Source organism: Manis javanica, chromosome 4, assembly GCF_040802235.1.
Source record: "Manis javanica isolate MJ-LG chromosome 4, MJ_LKY, whole genome shotgun sequence".
Lineage (NCBI taxonomy): Eukaryota > Metazoa > Chordata > Mammalia > Pholidota > Manidae > Manis > Manis javanica.
Genome location: NC_133159.1, coordinates 55,714,019 through 55,740,943, shown reverse-complemented (window position 1 = coordinate 55,740,943; position 26,925 = coordinate 55,714,019). Strand labels below are relative to the sequence as shown.

The window sequence follows — 26,925 nt, the reverse complement described above, 5'->3', positions numbered from 1 at the left end:
TGAAATTATTCTAGGAATGATAGGAAGTGACTAAAAGGTTTTGAGCAAAAAGAACAATGTGATTGGATTGCATTTAAAAAGCTTCACACTAGCGACTGATTATAAAATAAACCGTAAGGCAGCAAGAGAGAAATGGGAGAAGCCAATGGAGGCTGGTTTGGGGTCTAGGAGAGAGATGAGGATGGCCTGGGCCATGCTGGAGGATGGCAGTAAGCAGAAGCCACTGGGTTCAGGATGTGTTTTTGTAAGTGGTGCCAACAGAGCTTTCTCTGGGATTAGCTGCTGTGGATGAGGAAGAAAAGAGTCAAAGGACAATTCCAAGTATTTGGGGCATAAACATCTAGATGGATGGTGCTGACATTTCAAAGATGGGGAAAGATTTGGCAATCACGGTGGTGGGGGACATCCAGAGGTTGCTTTACACATGTTAAGTTTAAGGTGCATTTTAAATATCCAAGTGGAGATGTTGAGAAGCAGGTAGGTATCAGAAACCAGAGCTCCAGGGAGAGGTTGAAACTGGAGATAAACAGAGGGAAGACTCGGGATCATTGGAAGGACTTGACATAGGTCAGAGTTCTGCGAGGACCATGACCGCATCTATTTTATTCACCTCTAAATACCCAGCACAAGCAGCCAGTGTGAGTCTGATGAGTAAACTGTGGCTGTGAAACTATTGCACAAGGAACATAGTTAAGGGAAAAATAAAAATCACTTACTGAAAACTTGTTTTATTATTCCAAACAAAAAATAGAGACCTGGTGTGTAGTTTCTTAATAATTGGCATATGATAAAATCAGTTTGACATGGAAAGAGAACTTTGAGGCCATTTTATGTAAAAATTCAAAAGTTATGGGCAGAGGATGGTGTGAGGAGTAGACAGAGTGACAGAGCATGTGTGGGGGCCACACGTTGACAATAGATAATAAATAATATCTTAGACATCAGTGCACTACTCTTGTTCAAATGAGGATGTTGCAATTAATGCAAGAGAATAACATTTGTTAATTTTTTGCATTATGTGCTTCCACAACTTCTAGGCTCCAGAAGAAAACTGTGTTTGGAAGGGAGAGAGTTTAGTGGGTGTTTATACATTAAAAGGAGTCTTCATATTGAAATGGGTAGGAAACACGGGCCTAACCCAAGCCCTTTGCTTTACTGAGGCAGAAAGGGAAAAGGGCTGGGGTTAAGTGACTTGCATAAATTGTACAGCTCATTAGTTACCAGGCGTAGACGGACCCTCGGTCTCCTTCACCTGGCCTAGGGCCCTTGCCACCACCCATATGCCTGTTCTCTCTTTCAACACCAACTTTTTTTCAGACCAGTAAATGAGGTACTTAGAACAGAATTCATTCATATTCGGCCATGGAATTATTATAGTGATTTATTTTGCCAATGATTTTATATGAGAATTATGATTAGACTTTGCTTTAGCTAATTTCAGAATCCATTTACAATTCCCTAAACACATTCTATTCAGCAATGTGAAAGAATAAGTAGTCCAAAACAGGTCGATGAACGTAAAATCTTTAATTTGCAGTAGATGATTCACCAAGTGAATAATTCTCATGTCAAAAATTAAGACTTGATTTTAGTTGCAAACATCGTTTCAAGGAAGCTTGGAGGTCCGTGTATAATTTCAGGAAGGGTACAATTGAATATCCACAATTCTTAGTTCCAATCATGGCTCCACAACTCGATTACCATTTTGGACTTTGGCCATGCTAACTCAGTCCTCCAAGCCTCTGTTTACACATTTACACAACTTTCTTTCCAGCATTGTCGTGGACATCAAAAAGCATACATACATTTGTGCCTGCACAGGCAAGGTCCTGAGGAAGGAGATGACCCCCTCTCATCTCACAAATGGGGAAACTGAGGCCTAATAGATGTGACCCAGAGAAACTATTCTCACTTTAGCCTGGAATCTAATCCCCTAGCTTTTAATTACCCACCGGCTCAGTCCTCATCTCCTAATATTGCTGTCTTCCCCAGGCGGTCCCATCTATGCCACATGGACGGTTTCCCTGGCAGAGGAGGTGTCTGTGAGGGGCCCTTGCCCCTGTGTTGGCATCGCGAGTCGGAGCTGTGGGCTGTTTGAGTGAGCTCCACTGATAGGCTGCTCCGGTGGCTCCATGACTCACGCCGCCCTGCCACCCTGCCCTGCTGGCCCTGGCCCCAGCACAAGGTTCATTTACGTAGTTGCACAACAGGAGACGAGTCCAATGTGGAGAGCAAGTCGCTTCAGGTGCCCTTGGTCCCGGATCTCCGGGCTGTGCCCTTGGCTTCCACCTGTGTCTCGGGGAGGAGCAGCCTTCCACTATAGCTTAGTGGGGGCTTGAGGGTTATTTGGGTTTTGGAGGATTTTTTGGTTTGTTCTTTGTCAACTGTCACATGTTTGGCAGGTACTGGAATGGTGAGGGTTGTAGGGGGGCAGTTTCTGTGTCAGGCAGGGAGGAGGTACCTTCTGTGGAGTCAGAGTTCCTGCAGGGAGATCTTCTCCCACAGTGGCTACAAGTGAAATGGCAGATGCATGAGTCACTCCTTAAACGGGAACAGGAAGACATCGTGTTGATGCCAAGCCATTTTCAGTTCAGTTATGAGAATTCATCCCCCGAAAAATGTCAGCGTGCATCTTCATCCTTCCCCCAAGTGCAGCAGGTCCAGCACCTGGCTCTGTCCTTTGTGAAGGGTATCTCAGCTTTAGTTTGAGGGAATTAAGGAAATTGGCCAATGTGTTTGGTCTGCATCTGTTACAGCATCAGAGAACCCTCTTTGCCAAAGAAACATTCTATCTGAGCTATTTTTTGGAAATATTTTCCCTTGTTTCTCCTTCCCTTGGAATGGTAATACACTCTGTGGTATTTTAGAATTTTCTTCTGTGTAAACATTTTTCATGTTTTTCAGACGGGAACTGTTGTTAGTGAAGATCACCCAGAAGTTACACTGTTTTCAGGGATTCTCTTCTCCTTTTAATGGAGTTCTCATAATTCCCTTTTTCATAAATTATTCAGTATTTTTGATAATCATCCTATTACCTCCCATTTATTGGATGTTTAGATCCAGGTACCATTTTAAGAACTTTACAGATGCATTTAATCCTCCCAACACCTCCAGCAGGTAAAGGGACTATTATTCCAGTTTTGCAGATGAGGAGACAGAGGCTCAGGTTGAGCAATTTCCTGAGTCATAAAGTTAGTTAAAATGGCAATAGCCAGAACTTAAGCCCTGTTCCTAACAATTCCCTTTGCCAGCATTTCCTCCAAGTGTGGTCAGCAGAACACTGATCTCCTGAGATGTTCCTAGGAAAACACTTCTGTGTGCATATAAGTGGGAAAATGCTGCAAACCATATGCTTCTTGCAGATCATAATTGCACTATTAGTGTAGAAAGACTGAGAAGTCTCACATGAAATAAGCCTGCCTACCTTTGTTGGAAACAGGGCTTTCCAAAATGCACACGACATGAACGTTTATGTCCACATACATCTATTAAGTTGTAATACACTTTGAGAAACATCCCTCCAGCATAAGATGGCATGTAGGCTGGTGGCTAAACGTGTAGGCTTTGGAGCCCAAGTACCTAGGTTCAAGTCCTGTATCCACCACTACCTAGGTAAATTATTTAGCAGCTTCGGTCACACAGCACATCTGAAGAACCTAGAAGAGTGCTGTGCAAGTAGATAAGTACTTGATGTTCTCAATGTAGCAGAATCAGTCAAAACATTTGCTACCTGTGGGGTCTAGTTATAACCAAAACGCTATTTCATGGTGTTTAGAAAACACATCACAAAGGAAGCACAGCCTGCCTCCTTCCTCTTTCTCTGCACATCCTGACTCCAGGGCAGAGATCTCCCTTTCTTTTGGGGCTCACTCTAGCTGCCCTGGATTCTCTCAGCCCCTGACTATCTGGCTGGTCGAGATAGCAGCTCAGACCTGGTCTCTGGTCTCTGCCCTTCAGTCAGGATTAGCATGTAACTCCTCCTGGAACAGGACAGCTATCAGGGTTAGCCATATGCTTGTGGGTGGCCCAGGCAGACTCTGCAGGAAGAATGTGCTGGTGAGAAAGGAACTCAAGTTCCCTATTAAGCAAGGCAGCTACCCTTGCAAACTGTTAGCCCCTGGATTTCTAGAAGGGGAAACAATTGCAAAGCATTGCACTTTCACTCAGTCTGCCATTCCCTGCAGCTAACATGGCAGCTCCTGGGGTGGGGGTGGGGTGGGGGGTGGGGAGGAGGCACTGAAGGAGGAACCTGCAGTTCTGAAGGCTCAGCTCCCAGCACTGGTCTCTCAGCCCCAAGCTGGCTTGAGCCACCTCCTGGGAAGTCCTGCAACAGGCAGATATCAGTGGGGTCTCACTCTTCCCATTTCCTGTATATTCTGAAGTTGGTACTACAATGACTCCCAGGATGATTAGGGAGAAGTCCACTGGGGAGAAAGAGAGCAACTGTAGGAATTTACTAATTTTTAAAATGAATCCTATATATTTATGTTGCCCTTCTTGTTTTTTTCTATAAACCGTGTCTCAAAATGAGAAATTAAAACTAGAAAAATGCACCAGCCCTCTCTGTATGAGCAACACTGGTTGGTTGCACATGATATATTTATTGTTGGGTAAAAAATGAGATTTGCAGAACTATATGTAAATATGACTCCATGTGTTGAAAAAATCACCTACATGGGTGTGATATGTATGCTTGTGAAGGTCAGAAGAAGGTATAGAAGGAAGGAAAAAGATAATGGACAGGAGTTACCCCTTTGGAGTGAAATTAGAAAGAAAGAGTTTTAACTTTATCCATTCATATGCATATACTCTTTTTCAACATACTCCTTTTGTTACTTAAAAAAAAAGGAAATAATAAAAGGCAAACTCCCAAGGTAGCTCCAAAAATAGGGCTAGACTAAATAGTAGTGGTTACTAATGGGTGTTGCCTGACTGGCCGGGAGGCTTTGCAGTGAGAAGGAAAGTCAGACCAGACGAGAAAATGGGCCAGTTCCAGTCGCAGCTGGCACAGGGCACACTCATCTGCGTGGGTTGCACGTGGCCTCAGAGCCTGGGTTCTCGCAAATTTTTTTTGCTAAGTTTTGCTTTTCCTTTCCCACTACTCCTTGGGGAAGCTGCACAAGCTGCTCTGATAGTCCGGGCTTCCACTCCCTCTGAATTGCCCATGGCCATGATAAAGCACCTTTCTTTAGTCACCCAGGCCCTGACCAAATGGAGGGGCCACCCAAGCTCAAATACAGGTACGCAGCTGTTATCACAGGGTCACCTCTGCAGAGTTGTCCCCTGGTGAAAGTCCCTTCCCCAAGCCCTGGAGCCCCGGCCAGGGGCTGGAGGGGCAGAGCCAGGGTCCTGGGGTTCTTTCCCAGGTCTGACAGTCCTCAGGCAAGTCATCACATTTCTTTTTGCCTCAGTTTCCTCATATGGCAGATGGACAGAGAAATTTAATTATAGGGTGGTTGTGAGGCACAATAGCAGAAGTGGAAGAGCCTCCACAGGTAAAAGGTGGTGATGTACAAAGAGTAACTGGCCTGGTGGGCATTACTGTTAGCGGCACTGCACTAGGACTGCCCGTTCTGTGCCTGAGCTGATTGCTCTCCCAACACTGGCTTTTCCCTTTGGTTTGGAGGCACAGCCCCTTTCTTTGCAGCATTCAAAGTACTCGCTGTTCTAGAAATCCCCACTTTGTAGTAAGACACTCAAGGGCCTGAGAGGTTGAACAGTCTTGTTTTCTCTACTTTCCCAGACGCCACCATCAGAAATCAGGGAACAGGGCCCAGGGTGACACTGACCCTCAGATTTCATGTTCTAGGTGCTAAGTATTTAACCAAACTCCTCTAGTATAATAGTCCCTTTATTCATAGGGCACTCAAGCTGACAGTCAGCCCTCATTCAAGAACGTTGGGTGAGATACCATTCAGATATATTTCCTGAAGAGCCTTCTGTAATGTTAAACATTCTCCTTTATGATTGTAGGTTTTGGTTCCGGGTGCCAGTCATTCAGAATAGTGAACATGTAGGCAAAGACATCAAATCTCAAGGTAGAATGGAGCATCTGAACTTGTCTAGCTCATGTATGTTACACCCTGTGTGATTTTCTTTCCCCCTTTTCCACTTTCTTCATTCATTCAAAAACCACTTTAAGTAGACATTGCACATTCATTTGTTAAGTATTTATTGAGTGCCACCATAAGACATGGGAAGCGAGCACAAAAAGTAAGCACACAGATAACCACATTACAGAGCAAGAGGCAGTTAAGTGCCATAGAGGCAGAACAGTGTGGTTTAGACTCTTAAAGAAGGAATAGATCACCGCCATCCACCTGACATACCAAGAATACCAAGAAGGCATATCTCTGATCATGTCATTCCCTGCTCAAATCTTTCTGTGGCTTTCAGTTGCCTACAGCATAAAAATTCAAACTTATGATGCTGGCAGCTAACCTTTCCACTCCATCCTGCATCCCTTCTAGCTCTTCCTCATGATGTCTCTACTCTGGGCAAACCTAAGTACCTGCCCTTGCCTGCACACCATGACCAGGGCTTTGCCAGCCTAAGCCTTTGCCCCTTTGTTCATTGGAGGGAATGCCCTCCCCTCCGACCCCAACCCCGCAGTGCAGGATTGCCTCCATAGAGCCTGCCCCCATTTACTGCAGCCAGAAGGACTCTCCCTCCTCTGAACTCCCCTTGGACTGACCTCTCTCTCGCTTCTGATGCTTCTTTTCTGCCTAAAGTTATTTATGGATGCATCTGTTTTGTCTCTGCTGAATTGAAAGCTCCTTGAGGGTTTGTTTATTTGAACATGCTCAGTGTCTACTGAACGATCCGAGCTGACTCCGGATAAATCGTTGTGGGAGAGAGGGAGCGGGTAGTTTTTGGTTGGAGAATCAGCAGAAACTGGGTGCTAGAGGGAGCCTGACATGACCTGGAAGCGGGGGTGGAATCTCAGCAGGGGGAGTTGGGAGAAGCCAAGACTTTCTGAGGGAGAGTAACAGGGCGAGTCACAGAGTTCAATTTCAGGGACCTCTGGAGTTGCCGTACGTGGAATGATTTTTCCTTTCCTTTTCTTTACCTTTTTTTGGTTATGGGGCCCCTTTGACTAATGCAGTGGACCTTCTCCCCTGAAAATGTACATACTCACAGCATTTTGCAGAGGGTCCCTGGGCACTTTAGGGGTAAAGAATCTCCAAAGCAAAAAATAGTTGAGAGAAGACGGGGAAGCTACAGTCTGTGGTTTCAGCTGTATTGCAAGAGTTGCTGGGCCACAGTCCATGAAAGTTGCATTTACTTCAACAGTTAATTGGGAGAAATTGATGGTTTTATTTTATTTGGTTTTTAAAGTTTTTCTTGAAGTATAGTAAGATTGATGGTATTTTTCACAAGCTGAAATACACATTTAGCTAGCACTTGGAATAGTCCCCCATGTCCCTTCCTTTCAGAAGTGACCACTAGCCTGACATCTAACAGCACAGATTAGTTTCCTGTCTCCATGCCTGAGGGACTCCTATGATACATGCTTTGTCCCGGCATTTCAGCCCGGCTTCTTTCACTATTCATGGTGTTGGTGAGATTCACCCATTTGTTGCACGTGTTTGGAGTTGATTCCTTGTCATTTGCTGTCCACTGAGTTATTATTCTCCTGTTATCATTCAGGTGGTTTCCATCTGGGGGCATTTATGAATGGTGCTAGGAATATTCTACTGCATGTCTTTTGGTGAACACATTTCTGTCGGGTGCCTATCTAGGACTAGAGTGGCCCTGTGTTAGTGTTCTAAGTGAATACTGCCATAATTCACATTCCAGCCAACCAGCTGATGGTTTTTGAGAGGCATCCAATGATGAGAGCTAAATTTGAGGAAGATTTACCCGACTGTGGCACCTGTGATGGCTCAGAGCTGTGGCCTCCAAGTTGTGTTTGGAGTTGCCCTGGGAATCTGTGAGTCCCCTCAGGGTCTACCCCTGGGGAGAGAGAAGGGGAGGCCGAGTTGCAGTGGTCTGGCTCCTCACTCCTGACCACGCTCCAGCAGAGCAGGCGTGCTACAATCTGTTTAATTGGCTTTTGCCAATATTGGGATTACTAGCCCAGCTGTCTGACAGGTTGACAGCTGTTATGGGAAAATTCAGGGAAAGCAAGAAAAACCAAGACCATTGCTGTCATCACCCAGCTCGTATCAAGGGGGGGCCTGACCAAAGGTTGATGGCAGGGACAACCCAGAGAGGAAGGCACAGACAGAAACACAGAACTCCTAGGACTCACATCTTTGGGTGTCAAGGGACAAGGGCTGGTCTCAGAAACAGAGCTAAAGCTTTGAGGCTGGGTAACTGTAATAAAGATTGTTTCATTAGCAGGAAGAGTGAAAAGCCAAATCCAGAGAAGGACCCCCCGTGTTGAGGAAGGGGAATCAGACTGCTGGCAGCCTGTCTAGACAGGGGTCCTGCAGACAGGTCCGGGCCAGATACAGATGCAGGAGTCCTCTGCCAGCCCTTGGGAGTGGATGAATGAGAGGGTGGAGAGGGGAAACAGGCACTTGGGCAAATTCTTCAAGAACAGCTGAGCTTAGAAGACTCCCCGAGGGAAAGATGTCAGCCTGGGAGACAGAGCAAGATGGTCAGAGGCCCAGGGAGGGCTGGGCCCAGGGACGGAGGGTAGAGGCAGGAGGGTGGGACAGTCCAGCCAGTGCCAAAAAACGAACTTGTCCAAAGAGTTCTTCCGCTTTTTCTAGAATCATGAAGTTTCACGGGAGTGCCACCTTCACCCTCAGTTAGGGTCAGCACTGTGTATATTTTGCTGTTATCTTTGAAAATTGGCAACAGTGTGCCCTAGTCCATGGGAACTCAACCAGAAATTTCAGTTTGCTCTGCTACCCTTTCCCAGAAGAGTAAAAGAGAGTTTACTTTGTTTATGTACATGGCTCTATTTGTACGTATCTGTAAACACTGTTTTCTCTCCTGTATGCTTGCCAGCTTTAGAACCCACTTTGTAGGAAGACTGCCCTGCCCCTTCCCCATTTAGGCAGGTCCCCAGTTGCAATGTCTTCTAGGGCTTCAGAAGCAACTCTGTGCTGACCCTCCTGCCCCACATACATAATTCTTCCAGGGCCCCAAATATGGCTGTTAGTGTTACCTGCACAGTTTATTTTAGTGACACAGTGCCTACCTGAATTGTTATGAAATATATAAATATTAAAAAGTTAAACCAGTGGTCTGGGTAGTTCTGAAGAGCAGGAAAGGGAGGACCTTTCAGAGAAAAGCAAAGAAGAGGCACAGGGCAACTGTATTGTGCTGCCTTGTTAAGGATGAGGAAACTGCAGCCCAGAAAGGGCAAGCAACTCTCCCAAGGCCACCAGCTTATTCCAGGCAGAGCAGTCAGGGAAATGTACTGTGTACCTGAATAGCCCTGGTGTGTTCGAGTCCAAGTCACCCAGAGATTCTTCAGAACACACTCTTGCCAGGACCTACCCTGCACATCTAACAACACAGATTAGTTCTGTGAAGAACACAGGGCAACTGCTGTTCTGATTGTGGAGGTTTGGGGTGAGGTTTGTACCTAGGGCATTGTCAGAGCTGCCCAGGTGAAAGGCAGCCTCGTTAGGAATCTAGCTTCTAGTCACTTTGTGGTTTCTGCCTTTCACTCCACACTACCGCTTATGTGCAAGTATAATCTGGTTCTAAGAAAATAATCACCTAGTGGGTTATATTTAAGAGAGGAAAAGCCGATACTTTCCTCCATTTAAGGAACATGTAGAATTATTAAAAGTGAAAATACACTAAATATTAAGAGGGGAAACACCTGATAGGCTACAAAATAGCCCATCAATAAGAATAGACTACTTGTCAGGAAATAGACTAAGAAATGGGAGTCTCTATTTTTCCAGTTATATTCAGAAATTTCTTATTGGTCACATAAATTTTCATGCTAAATTAAAATACAATTAAGTGGTTAACTGACCTCATCTAATATAGATGGTATATGAGAAAATACTTCATAATTGCAATCATTTAATGGCCTTATTATTATATCAGGCTTACCACATTAGAAATAGAATACCAGCTTCCAATATTAGGTGAAGGCAGAAGTGACATACAAACATGTGGGAGCACTTGCATGTGACACTTAAGTAGGTTTCCCGGGAATTTGGCTGGGGATAGTTTTCATTTGTAAGAGAAGGCACGAGCACGCAGCAATCATGTGACTGCCACGACTGTTCATTTGTAAATGGCAAATAATGGCTGTTTCTATAATACTCGTGTTTATTCAGTCTACTAAAATCAATCTCATAATTTTTTCATATAATATAAACATGTGTCATTTATTTTGACTTATATTATGCATAGAAGTGTTCCAAAGAATTTCATGCACTTCTGAAACCATCTCAAGGCCAACTTTTGATAGAATCTGCACAACCTTCTAAACTCATATTTGGTCACAGACAGCTTCATGCTGATCTCCTGTGAGCTCTTTCATCAGTTTAATCCCCAGATTCATTAAGGATTTGCTTGGAAATGTATATTATACCCTTGGCCCTCATAAGATGAATTACCCTGGGACACAGCCCCCTTATAAGCCTCACCTAGGTGCCTGACCTGCCCAGGCTGATTGAATCAGTGGAGGCGTTTGGGGAAACTTCTTTCTTTCCAGAGCTTGCAGCATCAGAATTATACTTTCCTATACCCATCTTCAAGGGGTAAGTGCCACTGAGGCCAGAGGCCAGATAAGGAGCTGCTTTTGAAACCAAAGGCAGCATTATGCTAATTAACTGAAGTCTGTATCACCTTTCCCTTCATAAGTACAGAACAGAGGAAAGCATACACGCTAGACTTGTACTTTAGAAATTCAAGAAGAACTGTGCTCAAGACACAGAAGGAGTTGTGTAAAATGCTAAAATTTAGAGATGTTTATTATGATTCCTAATTGCTATTAATTAGAATCAGAGCTAGACATTCAGTTTCTCCGTGTTAACCTGTGTCCAGTAGATAATGAATCTGGGAAAGTATTACCTGAAGGAATCCTTTTGTAATGTGACATGATCCCCATTTGTTTCAGAATTTATGGTTTTCATACACTGAGTTCAGGTCCTAAACTCTCACCTAAAATACTGCCACAGATTTCGGTGTCATTATTTCATTGAATTAAGTATTTATTGAATTCCTGCCCTATACCTAGCATCAGGAATATATTGTCCCTTACGTTTCCTGAATTACAAAGAGGAAAAATTGCAAAGCTACCACTTCCTGCCAAGGCCATCCATCTGTCTCATAACAAATCAAATCAGTATATATTTATTCTTTGTATGTTATATATAAAAGAGGTAAAAGAACTCTGTAATGTAGGGTGTTAGGCCTCCAGGGACCTAATGTCAAATAGATGAGTAGACAAAGAAAGACTGATTGATAAAGTAGATGTGAGCATTTATGAAAAGTATGATGAGCACAGCTGTAAGGCCAACTCTTGGGACTTGTGGTCTGGTAAGTTACTAGCATACCAACAGAAGCAGGATATTTGAAATAGTTCTGGCCCTGAAAACCTGGGGCTGAGAGTAGCCATAGAAACTCTTTTGGGGGCCTTACAAGCAGTGATCTTTCCCAGTGCATTCCATTTGATGCTCATGCTTTGTGAGATTAAGTTTATATCAACAAAACAAGCAAGTTGTTGGTGGTAATATGTTGGTCGAATGTGTAATGTATTTAAATTAGTGTCATCTTTCCAATTGTTTTAAGTGATAGTCTGTCATGATTATTTGTTTAGTTTGGACTTTCTCAAAACTTCTATATCGCACTTAAATAAAAATGTTAATGAGTTTGAGTTAATTCATATTTCTGAGGAATTTCATATCACTCCTTAAGATGAACTGCAGACATTCTGAAACTTCACCAGAACTCAATGGGCTGAAGTAGAAGTGTCCCTCCTGGGTGCCAAAGTATTTAAACTGTATTGATGTTCCTAATAAGGTTTGGACCTTAAGTGACTGGGCTTTAGTTTCCTCTTCCATATTTCCCAAAAGAGACACTTAAAAAAAGGAGGGGAGTGAATCAACAAGTTTGCTTTTAGAGGGAGAATTCTAATCAATTTACATAGGGAATGAGAACTACAGGAAGCTACCTTGGGGATCCCTGGTCTCTTCAGTACTTTCCCTTTGAAAACAAAAAATCTTTTAGGTATTATGAGGATTAAAACAACAAGTACTTTTACCATAAGGGCCAGCACGAGTGTACATCTTGCTGGTCACCCCAGGAATTCAACAGACTTTGCTTTTCCTCAAAGCAGTTATCAAGTCCAGACATGTTTCCTGCTAGAGTTTCAAGGGAGAAGGTGAATTGAAAGAAGGAAGAAAAATTAAGTATCCCTTTGGCATGTACAAATGATGGGTGTCTGGACCACAGTGTTGGGCCTTTAGTTTTTTGTGGGTAAATGCCAGGAGAATGCTTCCTGGCAAGTTAAACTTTGGTGTCTGTGACCCTGGTCCTGAGTGCCGTATAAAATGGGGCAGAGTGCTGTATAAAACCCAGATCATGGCTGTTTTAATCCCATCTGTGCCTCCTCAAAGGGCAGTTACCTCCTCTGTGCTGCGGACACTGAACATAAGGCTAGATCATGATCTAGAGGAGGAAATGGAAGATAATGAATCTTCCATTTTTTAATGACAGAACTCATCTCAGGGGGTTAATGATTATAATGTTATAGGTTATGCTTAGGATCTTAGAATTTTACCAACTTTTTATTCTCAACATTTTCAAATATATATGAAAGTAGAATGCATCCTGTGTACCTATTGCCTGACTTCAACAATTAGCTATAAACCGTGACCAATCTAAATTCATCTGTCTCCTCTTCCACTTGCCCCACTCTTCTGGTTTTTAATCATGAAAGATTAGTTTTGCCTTGAACTTTATATAAACGGAATTAGAGAGTGTATGCTCTTTTGTGCCTGGCTTCCTTTGCTGTGTGTGATGTCTGAGAGAGTTTCCCACTTTGTTGCACAAATTGATAGTTGGTGTCCATTTTCTTTCCACCTATTAGAAGGCTTCCGGCCTGAGCCTCTCGGTGGCCTGCCCTCCTGCTGTTCCACCGTGCTATCTTTCAGGCCTCCTTGTCCCAGTCTCTCCTCCCCTCATTCCTGAGGCCAGCCCTGAGCCCATGCCCGCTGGCTCTCAGGCGGCCTCTCCCCCTAGGCTCCGCACTCTCCCACAGGTGCTCAGCAGCACTCCTCTGCTTTTGAAAATGCTCAGGTGATAGCCATCTCTTGAAACAATCCTCCTGCCCCTAAAAGTTTCCCTCCAATTCCTTGTCTTCACCACGCTGCTACCTTTCTCTAAATACCCCCCTATACTCTCCACCTCAATTCCTGAATTAATTGTTCTCTCTTTGCACCCTCCCCAGTCAATGTCCATCCGCCTCATGGCATGCAAGCCACTTGCTCAGAGGTCGCCAGTAACTACCCATCACCAAGTTCCATGAGCTATGCTAGCTCTCTCATTCCTGTACACTTCTACAGTGACTAACAACTGCCCCTTCTCCAGGTTTTGTGAATAACCATTGCTGGGCTTTTTTTTTTTTTTTTTAATCATAAAAGTATCACATGTGGTTGAAAGCACAGACTCCAGAGCCAGGCTGCCGGGATCATAATACTGGCTCCTCCATTTACCTTCGCCCTGACCTTGGCTATGTTCTAAGTGTCTGCCTCCCTCCACTTCTTTAATCCAAAACTGGGGAAAGCAATAGTAACAATTTCATAGCATTGTTTTGAGGACTATGTAAGCTAATATCTGTAAAGCTCTTAGAACAGTGCTTGCAAGTATAAGTGCTATATAAATATTAGCTATTAAGGCTGAAAAATAAAAATTATAAACTGCAGGAGTGCGTGAAAACTAAAAATCCCCTAAAATTCTCACCCCCTAGCAATAGGTACATTTTGGAGTTTATTCTTACAAGATGTTTTTGGATATAACATACTTTTAAACATATTCAGGTAGCATTAACTTTTGCCCTTCCTCCCCCAACTCTCTCACTTCCCCTAGCCTTTGTGATGGTGTTGCCCTGTCCTGTCCTCAGCAGCTTCCCCTGCCCCTTCTCTGCTCCTCTGAGGCCCCCTTCTTGTCCCCACCCACATGAGGAAAGATCTGACATTTTCTTCAAGCTCTACCTCCAAAGTCTAGAGCCCAACCACCACTTCTGGGCTGTCAGTTCCTTTCAGCCCAAAGAATTAAGTCTTCTTCATTCTTAACATTTCCTACCCTTGCATCCAGTCTTTTCTTTGCATTCCATGGCCTTCATCTGTTTGCAGTCTTAGGCTCTAACTCCTAGTAACAATGACGATGACAGTGATTGGTAACCTTGTGTGATTTCTGTGGGCCAGGCTCTTTTCTGTATGATTTCATTAAATCATTACAGTCCTCTGAAGTAGGCGCTCTTGTTAGCCCATTTTAGAGATAGAGAACCTAGGAGTTTAGCAAGACTAAGTGATTCCTTCGCCATCAGGCAAAACTAAGTAACATAGTCCAGATTTGACCCCATCTGACCCCAAAGCCCAGGCTCTTTATCATATTGCCCTCCCCTAGACCTTGCATGGAAGTGTGTTCCACCTTGTCTTTCTCTGTCTCCTACCTCTATTCCAGCCAATGTAAGGTTGCTCAGTTGTTTCTCTGATAATACTCGCTATCTTGTTGCTTCTGCTCAGAAGCCTTTGGTGGCTCCCATTTTCACATAACAGAGTCAGCTTTAATCCACTCTCTACTGCTCCCTCAATAAACATTCTGAAATTTTCCCCACTACTTTGCTACCACCTAGCAGTGCCTTCCTTTTGAGGACTGATTCACTTAAGAACTGTATCTATCCTTCATACCTCTGCTGCTTGCTCAAGCCCTCACTGACCTTCCCTTCTCTTAAGATTCTTATGCTGGCAGTTGTCATGCTTTTGGGTCACTTAATATTCCTTACTTACATGAACATAAATGTCCAACCTGTTGGAATCATGAGACTTTACACACCAGTCCAGTAACCCACACTCCTTATTTGTCAGTGGGCTCAGCCCAGCCAGTACCTGTAAATGCAGGGGCCTGCACATTCGTGATGTTCCCTCAGCACCTTTCGCTCTTGACTTTACCCCACCTGTACCTTCAAGCAGGAGGAATGACTGCCTGGATGCCTCAGTCTGAAATGGCTGCAGCAGCATTTGGAGCTGCCTCACTGCCAGCTCTACCCTTAGGTACTGGCTGGCTGACTTGAGTGCTCTCTGGGCAAGTGCACAAACTCCCATCTGCTGAACAGTATTACAGAGCATGCCCTCTGCACCAAGTGCATCAGATATTAGGTGTTTCCTACCGGAATCCTAAATATACATTCTTCTGTTTTGTCGGCCCACCAGGAATGAAGGGGGAGTAGCTATGTTGTGGACAACATCCTGGGTAAAGAATCCCCTTGCAGACACCCTCCAGTCCTGCTCAGCTCGGGGAGATGGTAGGGGGTCCAAGGCAGGTCCTTCAGGAAGGCAGATGAGGAGGACTCCCAGTTGGTCACATAGATGGAAAGGAAGGTACACGTTTTCCGGGTGTGGATATGCAAAGGGCCATAGACATATTGCCACAAGTAAGAGGTGAAGCCTTAAACCAGGGCATTTGGAATGTCTGCCTCCTCTGCTGGACAGATGGGTCCTGTGTTCTCTGCCAGGAATAACTTCCTCAAGATGAATGGTCTGTGCATTCTGTCCCCACTCTAGTTTATCCTATGATAATGCCAGGAATGTAGATCAAATATGGTTTAAGTAGACTCATTGTTAATTTATTTAACAGCTAGATTCTCCTGTTTAAAAGTCCTAAGTCAGAACCCCCCTCCTTCTAGCACAGTGGTTCTTAAGCTTTGGGGCATCCCAACCACCTGAGAGCTTGTTAAACTACAGATTGCTGGGGGCCCCACCTCCAGAGTTTGTGATTCATGAGGTCTGGAGGCAGGGGATGAGAATTTGCTTTTCTTAGAGGCTGCCAGTGATGTTAATGTTGTGGCCTGCTGGCGTGGAGTCTGGAGGAGCTCTGCTCTGGGGGGCTTCCCTCTGGAGTCACTCCCGCTCTCCACATCCTTCTCATCACAAACGCTTCACAACTCGGGCAACAGTGGAACTGGATCTTGGAAATGTTCTTATGTTGCTGAAACTCATTCTCTCACTTCCTAGAATATCATTTGCCCCCAAAAGCCATGAGCTCTTTTCAGCAGGAATCGTGTCTTCTGCCTCTCTGATCATTCCCACTTCCTCTCTCTAGCCCCAGCCTGCATGTGCAGTCATGGCTGGAGCGCCAGGGTGCATTTCAGCCCTGGCACTTACTCGCTAGGTAATCCAGAGAGTTTTTGGTTTCCTCATTTGGAGAATGAGTTAAATAACACCAAGTTCATCATGATCTCCAGAATAGAATGTTAGCTAAATAAAAAGCAAGGTACAGAGCCATGCATATAACATGCTCCCATTTGCATTTTTAAAGACAGATAGACAATAATTGTTTGTATATGCATGGGACGTCTTCAGAAGGAAACGAGAAACTGGTAACAGTGATCCTCTCAAGAAGTATAGAGTAGAAGGACAGTTCATTTTTGTCATATACCCTTTGGGACTATTTAAAATCTTTACTATACACATATATTCTTTTAAAATTTAAAAACTTGTTATGAAATAATTGTAATTTCTTTTTCAGGGATGTTGTAAAGAATAGAAACTTTACATGAAGCCTTTATCACAGTGCCTGGCATGGAAAAGGCACTTTGTAAATGTTAGCTTTTGTTTTCAATATTAAATAAGTTCATCCATTTTTTTATTCTTTCACTTATGGATAAACAAATGAGACATCTAGCTATCCTAAGCTAGCCATGTGGACATGAGCAGACCATTTCTCAGCCAGTCTTGCTTTGCCAGGAGGACAGTAAAACTTCTTTGTAAAGGTGCTTCTCTGTGTTGTCTGTTAACGCACGCCTCTATGTGGCTGGATCCTGGCCTGGCTACCCCAGAAGCAGCTGGGTCCTGCACATCTGCAGGCCAGCATCAGAGAGATACTCCCCAGGGCCCCCCTTCACTGGCTGAAAACTAGTTTGGGGCACAGTGTAGGGGTGCAGAGCAGTACTGCCCTCCAAATCTGGGTGCCACGCAAGCAGTGAGCCCATACGGGAGGTGAGTGCTTGCAGCACCAGCAGTGGGCCCTGACCAAGTGCCAGGGAGTCCCAGGGAGTACACCCAGTCTTCCCAGAGCTCTGAAGGCAACCAGGCAGGTGGGTAACCTTTGGCTTGGAACACTCAGTATTTTGTGGGGATGCTTGTGGGAAGGACCAGCAGGGTGTATCCTGTTTCCAAGAAAACAAACACTGGACACATAAACACCTCAGGGTGATAGGCTCATGCTGGCTGATGTGTTGGTTGCTACATTGCGTGTCTTAAGCTAACCCAACCATTTATTGAGCCTCCATTCTCTGCGTTAGTCAATACAAGAGAGAAGATGGTGTGGGATAACCTGTCTGATTAAGGGCGTGGCTTCAAAGTAGGAGAGATATGGGTTCAAATTCTGTTTCTACCACTTGCTATCTGATCTTGGGCAAAACTTAACCTTTCTGAGCATGAGTCTCAATAGATAATGATACATCCAACCTGTATGGTTGCAGATAATATTAAACGAACTTAAATGAACTAATGTTTCTAGACAGTGCTAGATATCATACCTGGCATACAGTAATAATGAATAAGTGTAACTGCTACACTGTTGTTACTGAGCTGAACTTCCCACAGTTGGAAGACAGTATTCACACATACAAAGTCCACTACATGGCCATAAGCATAAATAACACAGTTATGCACTGAAATGAAGGACGTTATGGGCCCCTTTGGGAGCTTGATGATTGCTATAAATCCTCACGTCAGAAAGAATAAACACAGGCACATACACCAAATTTTGCATACAATTTCAGGGGATTCATGCACACCTCTCCCTGCCTGCCCTTCTCATGCATGGGCCAGCCCTAAAAGAGGTCCCTGAATCCTTGAGCTGTAAGCATGTAGCAGGAATTCATAAAGGGAATGAGTCACTGCAAGCAAAAGTAGTTAGGGCCTACTACTACTACTAGGGCCTAAAAGTATAAGAGAGAATGTAAATAGGCCAAGAGAAGCAGGAGAGAACGTGGGTGCAGACTTGCAGGTGGGAGTAAACACAGCCCACAGAGCCAGCGAAGAGGGTGACGGCCCCCTGGTACTACAGCAGTAAGGCAATAGAGGTTTTGGGGGGGCCTCTGGAATTGGACCACGTGGGCCCACGTTCACCCAAGCACATACCTACTTTCTCTGGGGCTCAGTTTCTTCATGTGTGAAAAGAAGATGAAAATAGAACCTACTGCACAGGGTCATTGTGAGGATTCAGTAAGACAGTGTATTGACAGTGATTGACGTGCAGCCTGATGTCTGACATAGATTCAATTCTGTGGGAACAAGCTACTTTTATTGTTCAGATTTGTATTATGGTGGCAGAAATATTAAGTTCTGGATTGCAAAGCTGAGCCTTTTGGACTTTTCCTGGAGGTACTGGGGAATCCTTTTTTGAGATGGAGGGAGATAAGCTGAAAGTGGTACTGTATCTGAGTATATAGGCATCAGGATAGATGAGATTGGAGAAACATACAGGACGTAAGTCCTGTTGCAAGGCTGAGGCCTGTAGTCCTAACGTGAGGGGCTGGGAGTCAGGACTGAGGTACAACAGAAGCTGGGAGAATGGAGAAGAATAAAGATGGGGGGAGGGGGTTGTCAAAGTTGGCCAGGATCTATGGTTACACTGTCCAGTAAGGCAGCCACGGTGACTGCTGAACACTGAACATATGGTTAGTCCAAATTAAGATGTGCTGTGAGTATAAAATGCACATTTAATAATTCTTTTAAAAAACATCTCAGTTTTTTTTTACATTGATTGCATTTCAGTTTTAGTCATATTAGGCTAAGAAAATAAAAATTAATTTCACTTTTTTTTTCATGTGGCTACTAGATAAATTTAAATTCCTGTATGTGGTTCACATTTCTGTTGGACAGCACTTGATCTAAGGAATTAGAAGGAGCACTGAAGCAAAGGATACCTCAGTGCCCAGGACAATGATGGTGTCACTACTGAGAAAGGGACATCAGGAAAGTTGGGGGCAGGCAGCAATATCTCCTTGGGTTTTCATGGATTGTGTTTGAAGCCACTGTGCACCATTTGAGTATAAGTTTAAACAGGCTTTCATTTAGTCATTGAAATTGAAGGGTCGGGACTGCATACAAAGTGTGTTGTTATAGCTGAAGTCATAATGGTCAAATATTGTCTGCTCTGAGGACCAGTGTGGGTCAGGCAGGTGCTGAGTAATTTACATACATTCTTTCATTTCCTCCTAGTGACGACTCTATGAGGTAGATACTATTATTATGCCTTCTCATTTTACAAATGAGAGAACTGAAGGTCAGAGAATTGAAGCAACTTGGGGAAGTAAGTGACAAGCCAGAATTGGAATTTGTCCAGCTGCAAACATCCCTTGTTCACTCTGCTACCCCAGGTCTTCCCGGACTGAGCGTCTGAGAAAACAGTCCTAAGCAGCAAGAAATACAGAAAGGAAGACCATTAGGGAAAAAGAGGATAGGCTAGCATCACTATCTTGGAAAGAGACACTTTCCAGGAGGAAGTGGCTATTAAGAAACATATTTATATTTTTGTACCAAAGAAGTATTTTAAATGATAAGAGCTATTTCCAACTGAAGGAGGCTTCGTCCTGTAGGTTAAGGTCATTAAAAGGAGTTAGAATTTTCCAGCACTTGTGCAGAGCTTTGAAAAGTTGAGCACAGATAGGAAGTGACATTCTTTTGACATGTTTTAACTCCCAGACAGAAATAAACATGGGTAGAACCAAGTGGCAGAGACTCTGATAATCATTATCGGTGTTTCTTAGGAGGACCTATATTGGCATCACCTAGGAACTGCTTAAATTCAGATTCTTGGGCCCTGCCACAGACTTACTGAATCAGATTTTTTTAACAAGTGCCACTGGTGTTCTAGATACACAGAGAAGTTAGGAACCTGCTGTTCCGGCTCTGCGGCACCCTCCTCTAGATATGCTCCCCAGGGCTGGCTCACCTTGTGGCTCCCTGCCTGCTTCTCTCCTGTGTCTTGGGCAGTAGCTTCACCTGGAATCTGGGGCAGTCCTTCTTTTAAATAAGAGCAACCAGTTCTCCTTCACTTAGATCTTCTCCCAAGGCCACTTACCTCCACACTTCCTACCATCCTTGCTGTGGAGCCCCCCTATGTGAATCAGCAACAGGCCATAAACAGAGGCATGTCTGCTTTTGTCCAGTCTTCTGGCTGACACTTGGCCCTGCTTTCTTCCCTGTGGCCTTGATGTTCAGGCAGGCAGTATAGAGTGGTGATAAAGAGGATGACTTTGAGAGTCAGGTGGCCCTGAGTCCCAGCTCTGCTACATAAATCAGTGTAATCTGCAGCAAACCTTTTTGTTTTTACCTCTCCTGCTTCATGAAAATAGAAATTACTAAAGAATTTGTCTCTAAGAGAATTAAATGATGTGCTTCATGGAGTTTTCTTACCTGGCACATACTAAGTATTCAGTAAATGGTGGCAATTGCTAAATTTTATCCCTATAATAACAACATCATCATCATCATTATTATTCAGGGACTTGAATGCCTTGAGAGAAAGCTGTTCTTGCTTGTTTTCATTCTGCAGTTTCTGAGCCTTGGTGAACTTCTCTTAGAGCTCCAATCACTCTCTACCCCATCCTAAGCCATACTGTCAACCACTCCATGCAGCCCTTCCTTGTCCCTCCCTCTCATTTCCTCCCTGTAAGGCCAACAACTTGTTCTCTTTGCCCTGAGCTCTCGGAAGTGGATGGGAGCAGCCAGGACATGCAGGTGGTCACAGGTGCAGCCACCTTTGGCCTCCGGGCCTGTGAGCTGTGGTTAGGAAGGAGAGAATTTTATGTCTTGCCTCTCCCTCTTTTCAAGTTTGGAGTTTGGAGTTTGGTTCATTCAGCCATGATGGCATAATAATAATAGACATCAGAGCTAATCTTTGTAAGTTTGGGCCTTGCCACAGACTTACTGAATCAGATTTTTACAAATTACAGATATTTACAGATTACCAGACAACAGATCAACAACTGTGTATTAGCCAGGGTTCGGTTACAGCAGACATACAGCAGTCTTGGCGACGTTAGCAGGATGGGCTTTCATACAGGGGATCAAGCGCATGTGGCTGGAGGAGCAGGCTCTCAGCTTCCAGACTAGGACTGCCTTCCAGACCTCAACACAGAATGGGCCCCTGGGGAAAGTGGAGAATCAGGAGGCCACTGCCGCCACGCAGCTTCTTAGCACCATGGTGCTAGTGAACGGACACTGGGGCACCACCCCCTCCACGAAGAGTGGCTTGCCCGCTACTCTGCTTGCCAGCAGAGACAAGCCAAGCGGCCTGAAACTGGCTTCTCACTTCCTCTGTCCAGTTCTCTCCTGCATACATCCCATCCATGGAGCCACACCGTTGGAGCCCTGGCTGTGGAGAACCTGGGCATCCTAGTTGCCCCAGCAGCCATACAGAGTACCCCAGCCTGCGCGGCTTACACAACAGATTTGTTTTTTCACAAGTCTGGAGGCCAAGGTGTGGGCAGGATTGGCTTCTTCTGAGGCCTCTCGCTTTGGCTGTAGGCGGCTGTCTTCTCCCTGTGTCTTCACATAGCCTTCCCTCCATACCTGTCTATGTTCAAATTGCCTCTTCTTAGGAGCAGACCAGTCCTTGGATTAGGGCCACCCGAACAACCTCCTTTGAACTAACCAACTCTTTAAAGACTCCGTCTCCAAATTCAGTACATTCTGACTGGGAACTTCAACATATAAATTTACGGGGACGCAGTTCGGCTGATAACACTAGGAGATGTAGATTTTCACCTGCCATCTCTGCAGTTCAGCAAGGCACAGGGCAGGAGAAGAGTAGTGCACATGCCCAGGGGGCTCAGAGCTCTGCCGGCAGGCTGTGCTCAGAGGATGCTGGTACCTACGGCTCAGCAGAAGTATTCTCTGTATGAGATTCATATGCCTGTTTTATCTGATGCTCTTAACAGTCCTTTGGGACAGAAAGTATTATTATCCCCATTTTTTCCCATGAGAAAATTGAGGCTTAGATAGCTTATGAGTCCTGCCTAGGGTCCTAGAGCTAGGAAGTGGCAAGGGCAATAGAGAGCTCAGGTCCCCTGGCCCAGACCCTGGAACTAAATATCCAAGGCATAAAGGCTGTGTCACAAGTTCCAACAGCGGGCCTGGCAGCTGTGCCAGCAAATGTTGAAGGAACAGCTACTACACAGATACAGCCCAGTTTTGTAAGATTTTCTGATTTTTCAAGAAATCTTTCTTTTAAGGTGAAACCTCCAGTTTTCAAATGTCAACTATCAATTTAAAGGTAACACACACACTTACAAAGTAAGCCTGTGTGGAGCCCAGACAAACCCATCTGCAGTCTGGATTCAGCCTGCAGACTCTGATTTAAAATAGTAAAATAGTAAATGTTCATGAGAATAGAAAAACTTAAGAGTCTGACCCCACACCGACTGCATTTCCTCTAAGGCTATGTTGCAAAGATGTTGTTACCTTATCATAATACCTTGAAATTCTTCTTTTGCTGTCTGAATTTTTCTCTTCTTTCCAACCAAACACATGGTTTTCATCTTGTTACTGAGCCCAGTATTCAATATTTGCATGCACAGGGTCTTTTCTGACAGGTGCTCCTGTTTATCTTCCGAGCAGTGTTCTGAGACAGGTATTGCTGCCCCCCTTTAACAGATGAAGGGCAAAGAGCCAGAATAAGACACTGATAGTTTAAGGCAAGATCTGAAGGGAAGTGGAAGCCTTTTTTTTTAAAACCTGCTCTTTTATCCACAAGGGGTATATTTGCTCAGGAACGTTGGCTTCCCTCCAGTGATTCAGTTACTGGCCAGGCCATGAGGACTTGTGATTCATTTCTTGGGGCTTCCCGGTGTATGATCTGCAACACATTCACCCTCCCTGCTTCAGTCCATCTAGACAAAGATAAAAATGCCCATATTTCCCTAATGAGACATCTTGTTCCTAATAATTTCTTGGAACCCTGAGAATTCAAATGAACAACATTAAAAGCAATGCAGATTATTTGAATAGCTAACTACTGTGCATGTTTATTCAAATCTGTTAGCCACATGTAAAAAAATGAAAACAAGGGTTACAGAAAAAATAAGCAGAATTTTGTCAAACTGGGGGTCTGCACAGGCATGCAAAGGCTTTGGCCCTTCTGGGTTGGATGGTACATTGGTGGCTCGGCATCTCCTTGATGCATCTCCTGGTGCTAACCTCAGTCCTTGCCTGCTAGTAGCTTGCTTACCTTATGAATATGAGTGGGAAGCCTGTTCTCCAGGGCACCAGACAGAAAAACAGATGCATTCTGCACCAGAGGGTTGTTGCACAAACTCGAAGCAATCAGCAAGCCTACAACTCCGGGTCACATAGTGTCAAGGTCACCCTTGTTAGCCAGTTTAATCAGAACCATACTGTGGACTGTTTGGTGATTCCCTATGTTTGTGAATCAACTTAATTGGAATTGCACCCCTGCCTTGGTACAGTGGGAAGCATGGCTTCTGGGGTGAAAAGGTTCACAAGCTGAATTGAGGCTTAGGAGGTGGGTTAAACTGGGGCAAGTCTTCCGAACTTCAGCTGCCTCATCTGTAAACAGGGAAGGAATAGCAAGATGCCCTTCAGGGTTATAGTGATGCTTCACGTCCCAATCAGTATGAAGGCAACACGTGCCCGCTCAAGGTTCCACACAAGTATCAGGTGGTGTTTGCCTTGGAAGCTATTCTTGGAGTAAGAATAAAGCAAGATTTTATCCACATAGTAGCACAAATAGCTAGACATCTTTGCCATTGAAGGAAAACCCTCTGAAGGCACAGAGATGTTTGTGTACCAGCCTCTCAGGCACGTTCTGCCCTAGCCCAGCTGTTGAGCTGCAGAGCAGCTGCAAGTCAGGTGGAAGTCCTCAGCTAGACCTCCGGGTCCTAGAGACACCTGCCACCGCTCAAGTCACGCAGCAGTGGCCCTCTCGCAGTTCAGCAGCTCAGAGTGCAGTGGCCCTCTCGTACTCAGCTTGAGTACCTCCGAGAGGCTCCTCAAATTGAAACAATAATCTTGATCTGATTTCTCCAGAGGAAGAAGGTTATAATAAGGCATTGTATTCTTTCCCAGTGCCCTGGTGTACAGCTTTTTCTGGACTTGATCACAATCGCTCCCCTTTAATTGACTTGCAAAAGCTATTCCTACACAACATTCAGTAGAAAGTTGTGCTAATCCTTGCAGCTGTGAAAATTGCCTGCCTCCTAAATTCATGAACTCATATCTAAGTGGGTATTCCATATGCCAGCAGAAGGAAGTGAACTTTGAGAAATTGTATCTGAGTTGGGAGCGCGAAATAGGTTGGCAGAGCAGGAGGTGGGGACTGGGGCTCCAGGTGAAGCAGAGGATAGAGGGGTCCCCAGTGGAAAGGAGCTGGAAGCTGAGTGACAGGGGTGAAGGCCCTTGGTGAAGGAGCTTGATGTCAGATTAGGGAAAGCTGGGAGAGGCTAACAAGCGTGAATTGTGAATTGCTAGCTGTTTTTAATCATGACTATACTACAGCCAAGAAGTAAGAAAGTCCCCAATGTATTAGATGCAAAGTTTTTTGCCAGTTTTAGAGAGAACTACCCAAGTGTTTTATGAAGAGAGCCTGACTATGGACTTTGCTTATGGCCGTATGGGTGGGAGCAGTGACCCATCCAACCCAGATACGTGTGAACTGTTCTACAGTTACAGGAAAACTTGCTCAGGCCTTGGAAACTTTATGCCCTGGAGGTTGAGAAGAGAATGCTTGGCGTTATTCTCATGCAAAGGGAACATTTAGAAAGTCTTTAGGATGCTGCCTAGAAACCACAAGCTGCTCTGAAAGGGTGTCGTGTTCACATTCTGAAGGCAGGGGGCCAGTCTTCAGAACCTGTGCCAGCTGGCAGGGGAACCCAGTTTGACCTGCTGTGGGGAACAAAATGTGGAACCAGCAGCACTGTGAATCCAGGCACTTCAGACTGGTCAAAGTGAGGTCGCCTACTGCCTCAGTCCCATTGCAAAGACTGCTAATAAGCACTTGCCTGGGAGCACAGAAGGGGGCTGGGCCAGGCCACTGGGTGCAGCGACTCCACAGGGAGGAGACCCTAGGCCTCTCCTTGGGTGGGGCAGGCAGGGTGACTGAGGAATCTGAGGAAAAGGCAGCGAGGCAGGAAGTGTGGAGAAGCGAGGTCACCCAAGGCCATCTGGCCCTGCCACGTGATCCTCCCTGTTCCCTCCACTGCTAGGGCTCCTTTATTCTAGGAGACCTCTCTGTGGGCTGTCACAGACCACACCCCTCTACCCTGACACTAGACTGCTGCAGAATCACCGAAGGCCATGCTGAAAGAGGGGCTGATATCCACAGCCCCCCAGACCTGGTTCTGTCAGATCCTCAAGGCTCATTGACCAGGGAGAGGCAGACATGGGGAATTCTCATTCATTATGTTGGGTGTGTCCCCTGAGGACAAATATAAAAAGCAGCTGCTATTTATGGAGTGCAAACACTACCTGTGCATCAGCGAGTTGAATCCTCAAAAGCGTCAGCATACTTATATTACAAATGGGAGCATTTGGGCTCCTAGAGGTTAAGTAACCTGCCTGTACTTACCTAGCTAGTAAGTGGCAGAGGCAGGGTCCAAACCCAGGAATGTGAAGCTTGCTGATTAGGCTGGATTTCAAAGTTTAGCACACAGTTATAAGCAGTTTTATTTGTGCATTTGATTCAAAACTGTTACCTCTGGCCTCGGAGAATACAAGCCTGACCCACGTCCTGGAACTTAGCCATTGGGAGCATTCCAAGTGTGACAGACAGAAGTCAGGTGAACGCCGTGGTGCCCACATGGTGGACACTGTGGAGCCAGTGGGTTGCTGGTGTTTTTTGCAGTCTTGTCCAGTCTAAGCTTTTATGGCAGATGTGCTTCATGTGGCAGCTCCCCCTGCAGCAGGTGAGTCAGCCTAGATTTGCCGTTGGCGCCACTGTGCCCTCAGACTTTGCTGAGCCCTTGCATACCACAGGGGAAGCCTACCTACTGTCCACCTGCTCCTATGAGTCATAAAATTGCCACATTGCTGCCAGGCCTGCCAGCTCTGCATTTTCCTCCACTCACCACCATGCCGGCAGAGAACTTAGCCATATATGGCAGAGGCACCAAGCTGTGCTTTTTCCCAGCCTGCCTTCCTGCACTTGGACGACCAGATGGGTTAAGGCTCAAGGCCCAGGATGTTTCCCTCGCTTTTCACCAGGTGGCTGGGAAGGGAGAAGGAAAGGGCAGTCTGGAATCCAGGGGCTCACACCAGAGAGGAGAGTCACATGATGACCAGGATTGCAAGTGCCCTGCACCAGGATGAGGCCAAAGGAGGGAATGATAAAGTCCTATTAAATATGTCAGGCTTCAGGCCGCTCAGTGTGTCCCATTTGACATCTGTTGTGGACCTATCACTGAGAGTCTTTCAGCTCAAAGGTTCCCACTTTTTCTTGAATAAAAACTTCCTTATTTGCCTAACGTTCTCCAAATAATTGCAAATCTTGATCGCACAAAGGGTGCATTTTTAGGTGCTAAGTTTTCCAGAGGTACTCTCTTCTATTGCCCGTTTCTGTTGCTACAACTTGCATCGGTTTAATTGTTGGGTAAGAGAACCAAAATGAAATAAAATCAAACCTTCTATTAAAGTCCATAGCAGTAATATTAAACTGCACATGTAACATGGCCTCTGTTGCACGTGCTCACATTTGCTGGAGGCCCCCTAATCTACTGCAAAATGTTTATGTGTATGCATTTCCTCTTAGAAA

The 26,925-nt window shown here is 45.0% G+C and overlaps 1 protein-coding gene across 2 annotated transcripts in view; it reads left to right on the top strand.

The window, feature by feature from the left end:
• GNG12 (G protein subunit gamma 12) overlaps positions 1-26,925 on the top strand; it is a 123,647-nt gene that overhangs the window by 94,424 nt on the left and 2,298 nt on the right. The gene's annotated exons all lie outside the window — the stretch shown is intronic.